The following is a 13,628-nucleotide window of genomic DNA, read 5'->3' as shown; positions in this document are numbered from 1 at the left end:
TAATTAGCCATGATAGGCATGAATCTGAACTACAAGTTGTCGGATGAACAGTAGAGAGAATTCTGTTGACTTCCTCCAGACTAAGTTGAGTGAATTGATCCAGAATAGGACCAGAAGATGGGCATGGAGCCTCAAGCTCACTTACTGTCTCAACTGGGGTGGAGTGACAGGACATTTATTGACCGTTATGTCACTTCTGCTCTTATCCTGTGTATTTGAACATGGGACAAGGGCACTCCATGTCCTCCAAAAGTACCCTTTGTTGCAAAGAGTCTTTGATTTTTAGATCAAAGCTAACTATACAAATAAAATACTAGGGCACATTCAATAATGCGTTTAATTTTATTGCTCCTTAAATAAAATGAGGTATGGTTCAATCATTGTAAAAAGGTCAGGACATCATATAAATGCCATATTCAGTAATCCACTCAGCCTTTCCATCCCAGATAACTATCAATATCATCATAAGATGCAATCTATTAAACAAACCTATAATTAATGATGCTATCTTTGGCCTACCAGTGGCACAAAGTTGTCTACTGGAGGCTCACACAAAGTACCCAAAGAAAGGAGAACATCTGTCAGATTGCAAAGCTTACAGTATTGTCCAGAACACATATCCAAGTGGTAGGAAGTGGCAATGGTGTCTGTTAAAGAGAGAGAAACTTTTTGAAGATGTAGGACACCATTTGTAATCAACTCTTTGCAAATGTACAACTTGAGCAGAAGCCAGCTGGTATTTTACACTTCAGCTGATGGTGGAACACAGTGGGAATTTTGTGATGGAGGAACAACACTAACAAGCTGAGACACACCTAAGACACTAGAAACTGTTTTTAAAAAACATACATCTCATGCCAGCATGTCTTTGAGAACTAGTTTTTTTTTCTGAAATAAAAAAATTGACTGGATACTACTGAAACCACATGCATTTTGCTGAATTGCAGTGCTGTAAAGCTGCCATAAAGCACACTGCTGGAAAGTGCAACAAGGGATAAAAGGAAAACTCAGAACCCAATGATAACACCACATTCATATATTTTTTTAACTACATGTTACCAGGAGAAGCCACGGAGGAGATACATGGCTTATCCTGCAACCTAGATTTGCCCATAACACATTTCCAGCAACAGGCATGGCAGACTGAGTGGGCCCTTCTAACTTAATAAAAACTGTTTAGTCCTCTTAACTGTTACCCTCCCCCAAAAATACCTACATCAAGCTCACTCTCCCCAAGCAGTGGAGGGATGTGGCAGCCAGAAAGGCAGTAAAACCAGGCCTCCCATCTCATAGTGGTCTGTCAAAGTCAGGCTATGTGGACCAGCACAGACTCCATCTTTGAACCAGCCTCACAGACCCAGGGAAAGGTGAGCCAAAGGAACTGCTAAAAGCAAGCATGTACACAGGATCTCACGACTGCTACAATCAACAGAGGCAGCCAGCCTTGTTTTCCAACTAATCCATAATCCCATCTTCCGTGATTCTGTCAAACTGCACTGTCTCTTTCAAAGTAATTACAGAGAACTAGCACCTCTCTTCACTCAGTATTGAGCCACTGACACATAGACTGGTTTCACACTGTGAAATTGACATGATTTTTTCCCGTTCAGAAAAAATCCGCTAAAGTTTGAACCATTTCTGGGCTATCAGATAGCTGCTGCTGAAGCAGCAGGATCCCAGCAGCAGTCCGTGGTTGCCCATTCACATTGTTAGCCTGGCTCAACCACAGACCCGCTGTGGAAAGGGTTGTCTCTTTTTTAAAGGCCCCGTGTGTGCACTCAATTGGAGAAGTGGAGAAGCATACCTCGGGGGAGGGGGGAACCCGACTTTGATGAAATGGCTTGGCACGATCACACAGCTCTTCTGCTTATGAGTCACCCAGGGCATTCAGGCAGCAGCTGATTATGCGACCCACGTCTGATTCAAGGGGATGCTACCGGGAAAATCCAGGTAGCTTTTTAATGCAGATAGGAGGTGTCTGGAAATGGGGTGAGAATGGGTGCAGCTCGGAGGGAAGATGCTGGTGTGATTGTACACTTTTAATCCAAATGGGAGGTGGGGCTAGGTCGGGACAAATCTCCTGTGTGAAATCACCCAAAGAAACACAAACACTGGCAAATTTCTGGACCTCAAAAGTTTCTGCCAAGCATCCTACACATACAGAACTTTTAATCTGGCTACTCATTACATCTTAGGCTAGCCCACCCCTAGCCCTCCAAAGCATATTTAAAGTGGCACTCTGTGCCCCAACTTTGTACCTCTCTTGGGCACCATAAGAATGTACCCTCAGACTCTGACATGAACTTCTGGCCAGCCATGTCTCTCCCTCCTCCTTTCTCCATATGGATTCCAGGCTTCAGGTTCAGGTGAATATCGCCCTAATTGCAAACCAACCCTCTTTTTGTCACTATTGATCCCTCCTTTATTTCTTAGTTCTGTGAGTTTTGCCTTCTTACAGGTAATTGTTGCTGCCTGTACATCATAATCTGTAAAGCTCTAAGAAAAGAATAGTCAATTGTCTGCGTCCATTCAGGATCCTCTCAGAAAGAGGCATTTTATCATAAAAGCTATTGCAAATTTCTATATCTAATGTATATAATCAGTTTTTCTGCTTTCACCCTTTTAACATTTTAGTGTTAATTGGAACCTGCTTTAAGCCACTGGAAATGAAAATGTATGTCTTTCTTCTTGCTTGAGAGATTACCTGGGAATTCCTTCTAAAACCTTTGTTCTGTTTATAGAATCATGGAATCATGGAGTTGGAAGAGCCATATACAGACCATCTAGTCCAACCCCCTGCTCAATGCAGGATCAACCTAAAGTATCCCTTCCTCTGCTTGAAGACTGCAAGTGATGGGGATTCTCCACCTTCCACTGCTGAACTACTCTTACTGTAAAAAAAAAAAAAATCCCTAATATCCAGCCAGTACGTATATTGTGAGTCCTGTCCTTTGGTGCCAACAGGAACAGCCCCCTGCCCTCCTCTAAGTGACAGTCTTTCATTGAAGGCTTTCAAATATTTCATGAGAGCAATCATGCCCCCCTCAGCCTCATCCTCTCTAGTGAACATCCCAAATCCCTCAGTCTTTCCTCATATGGCTTGGTCTCCAGACCCCTGATCATCTTCATTGCTCTGTTTTGTACCCACTCTGTCCTATCCACATCCTTTTTGAAATGACGCCTTCAGAACTGCACACAGTATTCCAGGTGAGTCCTGACCAATGTGGGATACAGCAGGACTGTGGCATCTTATGATCTGGATGTTATGCCTTTGTTTATATACCCCAGGACCACATTTTCTGCTGCTACATCACATTCGACTCCTTATATTTCGCTTACATTTCACCCATACCGCCAGATCTTGTTCATACACTGCTACCAAGAAGGGTATTCCCCATCCAGTATATATGCTTCTCATTTTTGTTATGCAGATGTAGAACTTTGCAATTATTCTTCTGGAATTGCATCTTATTCATGTTTCCAGTGTGTTCATCTGCCAGTTTTTCCAATGTGTTCAGATCTTGTTGAATTCTTCCTCTGTCTTCTTGTGTGTTTGGTACTCCTCCCAATTTGGTATCATCTGCAAATTTAATGAGAAGTCCCTCCACCCACTCATCCAGATCATTTATAAAAACAGTGAAAAGTACTAGGCACAGAACCGAGCCCTGTGGCACTGCACTGGATACATCCCTCCAATCAGATGAAATGCAATTGACAACTACTCTTTGAGTGTGAGTCCCCAACCAGTTGCCTATCCACTATTCTAGAGTCCAGTCTGCAGTCCTCCAGTTTACTCATCAGAACTTCATGAGGGACCCTTTTAAAAGCTTTACTGAAATCCAGGTAAACAACATAATTGGAATTCCACAATCCAGTAAACTCATAACTCGGTCAAAAAAAAGGCAATGAGGTTGGTCTAGCAGGACCTGTCAGAGACAAATCTGTTCCAACTTCCTCCCCATCACCAAGTTATTCTTCAGATGTTCACAGACTAACCCTTTTAAAATCTGTTCCAATATCTTCCTTCAGATGGAGGTCAGACTGAATGACCTGTAGCAGAGGTGGCCAAACTTGATTAACATAAGAGTCACATAGAATAAACTTCAGATGTTTGAGAACTGCAAGACATGAATGTCAGATGTTTGAAAGCCCCAAATAGGAAGGAAGGAAGGAAGGAAGGAAGGAAGGAAGGAAGGAAGGAAGGAAGGAAGGAAGGAAGGAAGGAAGGAAGGAAGGAAGGAAGGAAGGAAGGAAAAAGAAAATAGATGTGGGCTGGGAGAGGTGAAAAGAAAGCCATTTTAACTTTAAATGCATTCTCCAAGCCACTGGTTAGGATGTACTGATCTTGGGGGATGTGTTGATAGTGCCCTGTGATAACATTTGATTATAATCAAATAATGGGTTGCCATAGATATATTGCAAAAGTACACAGTAAATTCCATTGCACCAGGCAAAATTGTTTTCTTTTGCATTCCTCAGTCTGCATTGTTGAATCAGTCAATGAAGGTGGAACGCAAAATTGGTAAATCCCTCCAATAGTGAACTTTCTGATCTTTTGATAGGACACCAAAGTGGGGGATATCTGCATATTTGGAGGACTCTTCATACTTAGGTTGGTGGTCAACTGTTGGCCACCTGTGAAACAGTATGCCGGAGCAGATAGCTATTGGTCTGCTACAATGGGGTACCTCTTATGTCAATGATACTTGTTCAGTGGCTTGGGCGCTACCATTTCTCACTGTGGTACCTGCCTCATGTTTTAGGAAAGTGGGCAAAGCCATTGCATGGTAGGGCTTATGAGGGCAGGTGGGTTGTACCTTAAAACCACCAGCAGCAGTGGGACTGTAGGATGGGTAAGTTGTGAGCCTCTTTGAACTGCAAGTCCTGTACCATGGATGGAAATATGTAGCCAATCCTCTCCAACAACACCCCCAACACTTTTCTCTGCAGCTTCTGTGTTCCTATCCCAGCACTTCAGCAGCTTCAGTGAGCCACAGAGAAGTGAGAATAAAATCACTGCCACCACTACTACCATGGCAGCCATCTAGGAAAAGAGCAAGCTAGTCACAGTGAGGTAGTGACTATTCAAAAGTGGTGGATTTTTGATCATAGAATCAATATATCTGATTCTCAATGTGGACAAATCTGTGGATACTTAGAGACAAGACACCTTTTTCAAACCTAAAAACAGCCTTTAAAAATACATTGTGGGGGTTAAACCCCCTTCCAAATAATGGAAGCAGTACTGATAGCTTTAAGAAATGGATGCCTTCAGTGGCCATTACTAGGCAGAGCCAGTTTGGTGTAGTGGTTAAGTGTGCGGACTCTTATCTGGGAGAACCGGGTTTGATTCCCCACTCCTCCACTTGCACCTGCTAGCATGGCCTTGGGTCAGCCATAGCTCTGGCAGAAGTTGTCCTTGAAAGGGCAGCTGCTGTGAGAGCCCTCTCCAGCCCCACCCACCTCACAGGGTGCCTGTTGTGGGGGAGGAAGGTAAAGGAGATTGTGAGCCACTCTGAGACTCTTCGGAGTGGAGGGCGGGATATAAATCCAATATCTTCTTCTTCTTCTTCAACCACAACAATACTGCCAGCCTCCAAGCCATGGTTTACATCAGTAATAGGAAGGACATGGTCCTTTCCAGGACTGTTTTAGCTTTTAGGAGAAGACTCATTAGGCCAGACCAGGCAGCAACCACCAGGCATTTTGCTAGCATGAGATCTGCGTAATGCACCCAGGCTCATCTGCTTACTACATACTGTTCAACAGTATCCACTCCATGAAAGTCAGTGTGGTGTAGCAGTTCGAGTTTGCGACTAGGATCCTAGAGATTCCGGTTAAGCTACCCACTGTGTTTTGCGAGCTTACTGGGTGCCTTTGGGCCAGTTACATACTCAGCCTAACCTACCTCACAAGGTTGTCATGAGGATAAAATGAAGGAGAGGAGAATGAAGGAAGCTGCTTTTGGATCCCCATTGTGGTGAAAGGTGGAACATAAATGAAGTAATTAAATAATAAATATAGCCAAAGATGAGAGGCAGATAAAAGGTAGTGGATGGGAAGGAGCAAAGAAAACAGGAGAAACTTAGAATATGGGTGCTGCCAGGAGGGGAAAGAGGAAATAATGTGGTGAGGAGATACAGGGCACAGTGAAGGACCTCCACAAGTCCTTGAAGCTTCCTCACCAGACAGGGCCTGACTCATTCAGGGTCTGATTCATTCAGCATTGTATAACTGGGCCAGTATTTTGGAGATAGGCTGCCAGGGGACAGATAAAGGTCAGATGGTGGGGAAAAGAAAAGGAAACAGGAAAGGGGGAGAGGCTATGGGGTTTAAAGGTAAGGGAAACAGGAAACAGTGTGAGACAAGAAAAGGAGATGTCCGCTGCAAGTATTTGTGGGTCTCTTGCTTGTATTGTCCTAATTTAAAACTGACAGACAACTTCATTTGAGTACCAAAGTTATTGATACCTCTTAGATTAAGTACATATGCTAATTTAGGCCATTATATATCTATTTTATAAAAAAAAATTACATTTCATCTTTTATTATTTTTAATTTCTTCATAAAAGAAACAGCATTAAAGGTCTTAATAAATTTGAGATATATTATGTCTGCTTCACTTCCCTTATCCACTAAGCTTTTTATCCTTTCAAAGAGCAGAAATAATTAAGTTGGTCTGGATGATCAGCTTTTCACAAACAAGGGTTACCTGCTGTTTATCACCTTGTTCTCCTTGCAAACTGGCAGAATTATTAATCATTACTGCTATTTCCTGCTTGCCAGACTAATCTTAAAATTACTCTCCCTTAACAGTGTGACTTTCTTATTCCTTTCTTCTTAAACCAAACCCCCTCTTGTTGGCCCCAACAAATGAATAGTCAGTCACATATGCAAGCATGGAATGGTGCTTTGACAAAGTGATTTTTTTTTTGGGGGGGGGGGAGTTAAGTACTGATACTCAGGGCTGGCCCTAGAGTGTCTGACCCCCTAGGCAAAGCTAAATTCTAGCACCCCTCCCCCCTGCACCGATAACATCACTGAGTCACATGGGGGTGCCCAGTTCAGCATCCCCAGAAGGCCAGCATCCTAGGCAATCGCCTGGTTTGCCTAGTGGTAGGGCTGGCCCTGCTGATATTCATGTATAAGATAGCACATTTCCACAAGTTCCCCTCTCAGAACTTGGAAGAGTCCTCACCCGCAAGGTGCAGGACTCAGTACCAATGAGGACCACCACAAGAAAAAGCCCTGCTTTTACAGTAACGAATCTGAAAGATCCCGGAATCTCATGGGCTAAGGTTAGGAGTTAGCACAGTGGTCCACCTAAGCTTATGTGTACATAATCAGGCCTTTGAGCTCTCTGTGTACCAAAAGAACAATAGTGTGCAACATCAGCCACTGTGATTTGCAAGCAGTATGAAGACCCAAATAAACACAGGGAAGAAGCCAAGCTTTCTGCCATTTCATGATCCATCAAGAAATACTTTCTGCCGCCCTGACCTGGATAGCTCAGGCAATCCCGATCTTGTCAGGTCTCGGAAGCTAAGTAGGGCTGACTCTGGCAAGATGGGAGACCTCCTTGAAATACCAGCAGTGATGAAGTGGGGACAGGCTTTATGCAGCCACCTCCCTGAATAGCTTCTAGGCCCCTAATTGGGTCAGTCACCAGAGGTCACCATGACTTCCAAGTGCATGCGCGTACACACACACATACGCACACGTGCACATATAAAAATACAGGAAGTACTTTCTGCCTATTGTATCTATAGCCACAAGTCCTAAAACTGATCTTGCTAACCAAGGGATCCATACACTCCCAATTAGCATTTGGGTACAACCCTCATCTATGGCTCCGAATCGTGGGTTTTATACCGTCATCACCTGCGACTCCTTGAGTGCTTTCATCAGCGCTGCCTTCGCACCATCCTCAACATCCACTGGAGTGACTTTGTGACCAACACTGAAGTCCTCAAGCGGGCAGAGGTTACCAGCATCGAGGCACTGCTGTTGAAGACGCAGCTGCGCTGGGCAGGGCATATTTCTAGGATGGAAAACCACCGCCTTCCCAAGATTGCCCTGTATGGCGAACTCTCCACCGGCCATCGAAATAGAGGGGCACCAAAGAAGAGGTACAAGGACTCCTTGAAGAAATCCCTTAGCACCTGTCACATCAACCATCACCAGTGGTCTGACCTAGCCTCAGATCGCAAAGCATGGAGGCACACCATCCACCAGGCTGTCTCTTCCTTTGAGAACACACGCATAGCTGGTCTTGAGGACAAAAGGAGATTGAGGAAGAATCGCACTGCTACAGGACCAACCCTAAATCAGACTTTTCCCTGCAGCCGCTGTGGCCGGACCTGCCTGTCCCACATTGGTCTTGTCAGCCACCAGCGAGCCTGCAGCAAACATGGACTATTGCACCCTTCTTAAATCTTCGTTCGCGAAGCCAAGCCGAGAGAGAGACACTTGTCCATAGGTCCAGCCTGGCCCTGGCACCAAATAAGTCCTAATGTGACTTGAATCCATATCATTAGAATAAGAACACTGACTTCTTCTTTATCAAACGAAGACTGATTAGAGCATGCTTCCAGGGAAGATTATGGTTGAGATGAGCTGCTAGTCACTGGGAGCAAATGGAAATTTCTTACACAAGCTGGTGTGTAACTCTCTTGTTAAGGTTCTAAAGGCATGAAGAGTAACCAGATCAGGCAGCAGGACAGGTCACTCCCCCCCCCCCCCGCCACAAACACTGAATTTTGAACCACAAGAATAGAACCAGAAACATCACTGGCATCTTGCTTGAAAATGAAGAGAGCACATTGCTTTTAAAAAGTAACATAGTGGTGTTTATCCAACCAACTGTGGACTTTACAGATCAGAACTTTCTCCCTTCAGCCACAGCTCATTGAGTTCACTAAAAGTTTGTTCCTGGGAGTCAGCAGGTCCTCAGGAGCAGCTTAGGGGGCAAAATTGGAGGTGGGGATCAGTGAAAATCACTACCCACACTTCAGCAAACTGAAACACTGTTCTGTCAGAGGGACTGCATGGGTGGATGCATGTCAATAGTTAAGTGAGACATTGACTAGGGCTGCCAGCTCCAGGCTGGGAAATACCTGGAGATTTTGGGCGTGGAGTCTGAGGGGGGTGAGGTTTGGGGAGGAGAGGGATTCAGTGGAGTATATAATGCCATAAATTCAGTATTCCAAAGCAGTCATTTTCTCCAGGTGAACTGATCTCTGTTCCCTGGAGATCAATTGTAATCCCAGGAAATCTCCAGCCATAATGTGGAAGTTGCCAACCCTACCACTGACCTATGGTTTCCCCCCAATGTATGGTCTGAAGGTATAAGACTCAACAACCTTGCTGATGCTGACCTGGATCTAGTTGATGCCTAAAAGGGAGACCTGCCAAGAGCCTATGTACACTGCCTTGAGTTCCAGGATAGAAAAATAGCTGAGTACCAAAATAAATAAGATCTCAGAGGGTGGTGGTGGTTAAAGTCTAGTGTAATTCATGAGTTCTTGGGTCATTATAACTATAAACGTTAGTAAGAGAGGAACATTTAATGTGCTCCTCATTGAGCTTTAAAATGTTAATAATGTTCAGGGACAGAGAGGTGTTTTATGTATCTTCAATTAACAGGGAGCTGACAGCTGCATTTACTACAATTCTCAGGGCACAGACATCTTCTGCAGAACAGGAGAAGGAAGAGGCAGTTGATGGAGAAATTCCCAGACATGCTGCTAAAGTACTTTAGAGAGAGAGTTTAATAGTTTGGGACGTGTCTTATTCTTGCTGTTGTTCCAGGAGAACTTCCATCAAGGGGGTTGGGGGTTGGGTCCCTTGTCATGTGAGGACCATTCCTCTTCTGGAAGAAGCCTTCCTTCAATGGAGGAAATCTTCTTTGGCAGAGGAATACTTTTCATTTAGAGAAGGGAGTTAGTGGATCCAGGTAATTGTTTAAAAGAGCACAAAGACATTAGCTCAAGTGTCTCTTGTAGCATATTTTGGATTGCTTGAAGTTGGTTTATCTTACAGGTCAAGATGAGTACAGTGTACATGGAAGTAGAACTGGCCCACTGGGTACACAAATGAAATCATCAGGAGTTAGTGTGAAAACTTTGGAACAATTGACTTCCGGTTTCGGCGACCTAAGGTAGTGAGTGATCCAGGAAGCCTCCCAAGAATCGTTCACTAATCGGGCAACAGAGGGGCTCCTCAGTGTTGGGGGGCTCAATTCCTGGATCCAGGGAGGGTCCTGGAAGTCTGGCGGCTTGATAGCTTGGAGCGGTATTAACAGCGGTAGCTGTTTCCCAAGCCCACTGTTGCTGCAAGCCTCACTGTCCCGATCTCTATTTTAATGGCATTGGGGTTGAATACCGGCTCTCTTCTTCTTCTCTGACTTCAACTTCAAATGGCTGTTTGGTCTACTTCCTTTAGTCAAGTGGATTGTAAGTGCCTTCTTATATCTTCATGTGCTTTTAAAGTTGGATAGCTGTGGTGACAGGATTTGGAGAGTGGGTAGCTCAAGTGGCAAAGAGACAGAGGCAATTGTGAAGGAAAAGAGGGGGGGGGGAATCCCCCGGCTCCCTCTTCCCTACTTCTGAGGCCTCCAAAACACTTGCCCTGAAGTTTGAGCTTGTTGTTATAACTTCGTGCCTTGAAGATTCTGCAGGCTAATAGTAATCCTAGCATGAACATTATCTAACTGATCTATATATGACTCGATTGGATCTGCTTCTACATATATTCTTTCCTCTTTTTTTGCATATGTGGAGCTGTGGTAGAACCACAAGGAGTTTAAAAGAGCGGCAGGCATACTGGACAGAGAAGACTAGCTGTTGTATAGCCTTGGATTTTAAAATGTGATTTCAGAGAATGACTTTTAGAACCTTTTGGTAATGATTGGAGGATACAGATTTTGAATAAACCTTTGCTGGTCTTAAAGAGACAAATATTTCTATGGCTGTGCTGAAGGGAAGCCATTTATTTTGAATAAAACTCTGCTGGTCTTAATTATATATATGTGGAGCTATCTGGTGTCTTCAGTGGGCTATAAAAATAGCTATTTGGCTGACTTTAATTGTGAAGTTCCCAAGCCGTTAAGTGGATTATAAACATATAGGATGGTCTATACGGTTCTCAGCATTTTTTCTAGTTTTTTAAAATTTTTAATTTTTTTAATGGATTATAAAAAACTGGCTGGTTGAAGGGGATCTTTGCTTTGCTCTCAATTTTTCTTTTGGTTTTTTTTCTTTTTTTCTCTCTTTTGTGTTTGGGATACCTGAACTTTTCCCTTGTTTTTGTTTTTTTCTTTAGTATTACTTTTAGCTGCCACATTTGGAGATTACCTAAATTGGGCACCCAGCCCTGGATTACAGTTGTTAGAACTCTTACATCTCTTCACTTTGGAATACCTGATTGGACTTTTGAAGGATTGTGAGCTAGACTGCTTGATGTCTGAGACATTGGGAGGTTAGTTTGGCTAAAAAGTTCTTGTTTATTATATTGTCTAGTATTGTTTGGGGCTGGTTAAATTGTTGCTTTAAGCGAGAAGTTTCTGTTCCCAAACAAACGACTATTTTTTCATAACATTGATATTTTTTGTTGAACTTTGAGTTTGTTGATGCAACTTTGAGTTTATTGATACAAGTATGAACATTGTGTTCCAAAACAGGTTGATTAAGTGAAAACATTCAAAGTGGTTTAGGTCTGAGGACAAATTTACTAAAGGAGATGGACAATAAAGCATCCACTGGGTTTAAGGAGCCACAAAGGAAAAAAGAAAACCAAGACGGTAGACTTTTGACCCCTTCGCCCAGCTTTTCATCTGCCCCTGGAAAGTTCACACCTGCAGTTATGCAGGGTGACATGAAGGAAATGCAAAACACCATTTTAACTGCCATAACACAATTGACTGGTAAGGTAGACAATATAGGCAAACAGATGGCAGAGTTTAAACAGGAACTTCAAGAGAATAGAAAGCAAACGGCAGAGACTAATAAAGCTTTGAAGGTTTTAGATGCACAAGTGTCTGATAATACTCAAAAGGTGGAACAACTGGGGAAAGAGCAGAAAGTATATGATAGTAGATGTCTTCAACTGGAAATGGATAGAGCAGCTTATATGCTGCGGTTTCAAAATGTACCAGAAGAAAAATCTGAAGACTTATACAAAATATTAAGTGAAGTTCTTTCAGAAATCCTACAAGTGACACCTGACAAAATGGAAGAAGAGTTTGACCACGTTAGGCGGGTACCATCAAGTTGCACGAGAAAAAATAAACTACCTCGCAAAATCCATTTGAAGCTGACAAAGAAGGTGACTAGAGATAATATTCCGAAACAAGCGAGAGACAGGCCAGTGACGATAGCAGGAAACACGGTGAAAATTCTAAGAGAGGTACGATGGCCAGTTAGACAAAAGAGGAGAAAATATCAAGACTTGACAAACTTTTTGAGGGGAAGAGAAATACCGTATACGTGGCTAATGCCAGAAGGTCCTCTTTTTACATATGAAGAGAACAGGTACAGGATCAACTCTACCTTTAAAGCCAAGAATTTCCTAGAGAAAATTGAGAAGAAAGAAGGGAAGAAAAAGAAGGAAGATGAAGAGGAGGAAGAGGAAATATCAGATGAAGAAGATCCAAGTGGAGCAAGGAAAAACCCAACAAGACTACAGACTAAAAAAGATAAAAAAGATAATGATAAGAAAAATCCATAATGGCTTCAGTTGTTTCTGTTAATGTAAATGGACTTAACTCTCTTATAAAAAGGAGGAAGATCTTTAAATATCTGGAAAAATTGGGGATTGACATAATTTGCTTACAAGAAACTCATATTTTGACAAAAGATCAACATCTATTGAGAAATAAGAAACTTGGCAATCTATTTACAGCAACAGATGCGAATAAAAAAAGGGGGGGTTGGCAATTTATATAAAGGACAAATTTAATCCACAGTTGCAGTACACTTCAGAGGATGGAAGAATGTTATTAGTAGAAATTGCTGTGGATAGCAAAAAAATTTACTGGCAAATATTTATGCACCGAATGAACATCAGGAAAAATGCTTAAAAGATCTACATCTCAAGCTAGCAAACCTGGAATATGCAGAATACTGTCTAGCAGGAGATTTGAATGCAGTCTGTGACAGACAATTAGACAAAAAACCCACATATATTTACTAAAGCCAAAGGATTTCAATAACCATCAAGTTTCTGGAAACTTGCAGAGGAACTGGACTTAGTTGATGCATGGAGAACAAGATACCCAAATTCCAGAGACTTTACATATTATTCTGCTGGCCATCAGTCATGGTCAAGAATTGACATGTGTTGGCTGTCTACGGACTTGGTTAAAGATCTAGTGGAGACAGAAATTCAACCAAGAGTTATATCGGATCACAACCCTGTAATGATAAAATTCAAGTGACCCCAGTTGAAAAGATCTTGTAGGCTAAATACCTCAATTCTGAAAGATAAAGACTTTCTTCAAGAAACCAAGACAGAAATGGAATCCTTTTTTTAAACAAAATACAACTCAAGATGTGAAGATGCAAGTGGTTTGGGACACAGCCAAAGCATATTTTAGGGGGCTAGCAATCAGATTTAGTGCCAAGAAAAAGA

The sequence above is a fragment of the Heteronotia binoei genome, chromosome 9 (assembly GCF_032191835.1).
Source record: "Heteronotia binoei isolate CCM8104 ecotype False Entrance Well chromosome 9, APGP_CSIRO_Hbin_v1, whole genome shotgun sequence".
In the NCBI taxonomy this organism is placed as follows: domain Eukaryota; kingdom Metazoa; phylum Chordata; class Lepidosauria; order Squamata; family Gekkonidae; genus Heteronotia; species Heteronotia binoei.
The sequence above is the reverse complement of the archived record's forward strand: the minus strand, read 5'-3'. Positions refer to the sequence as shown.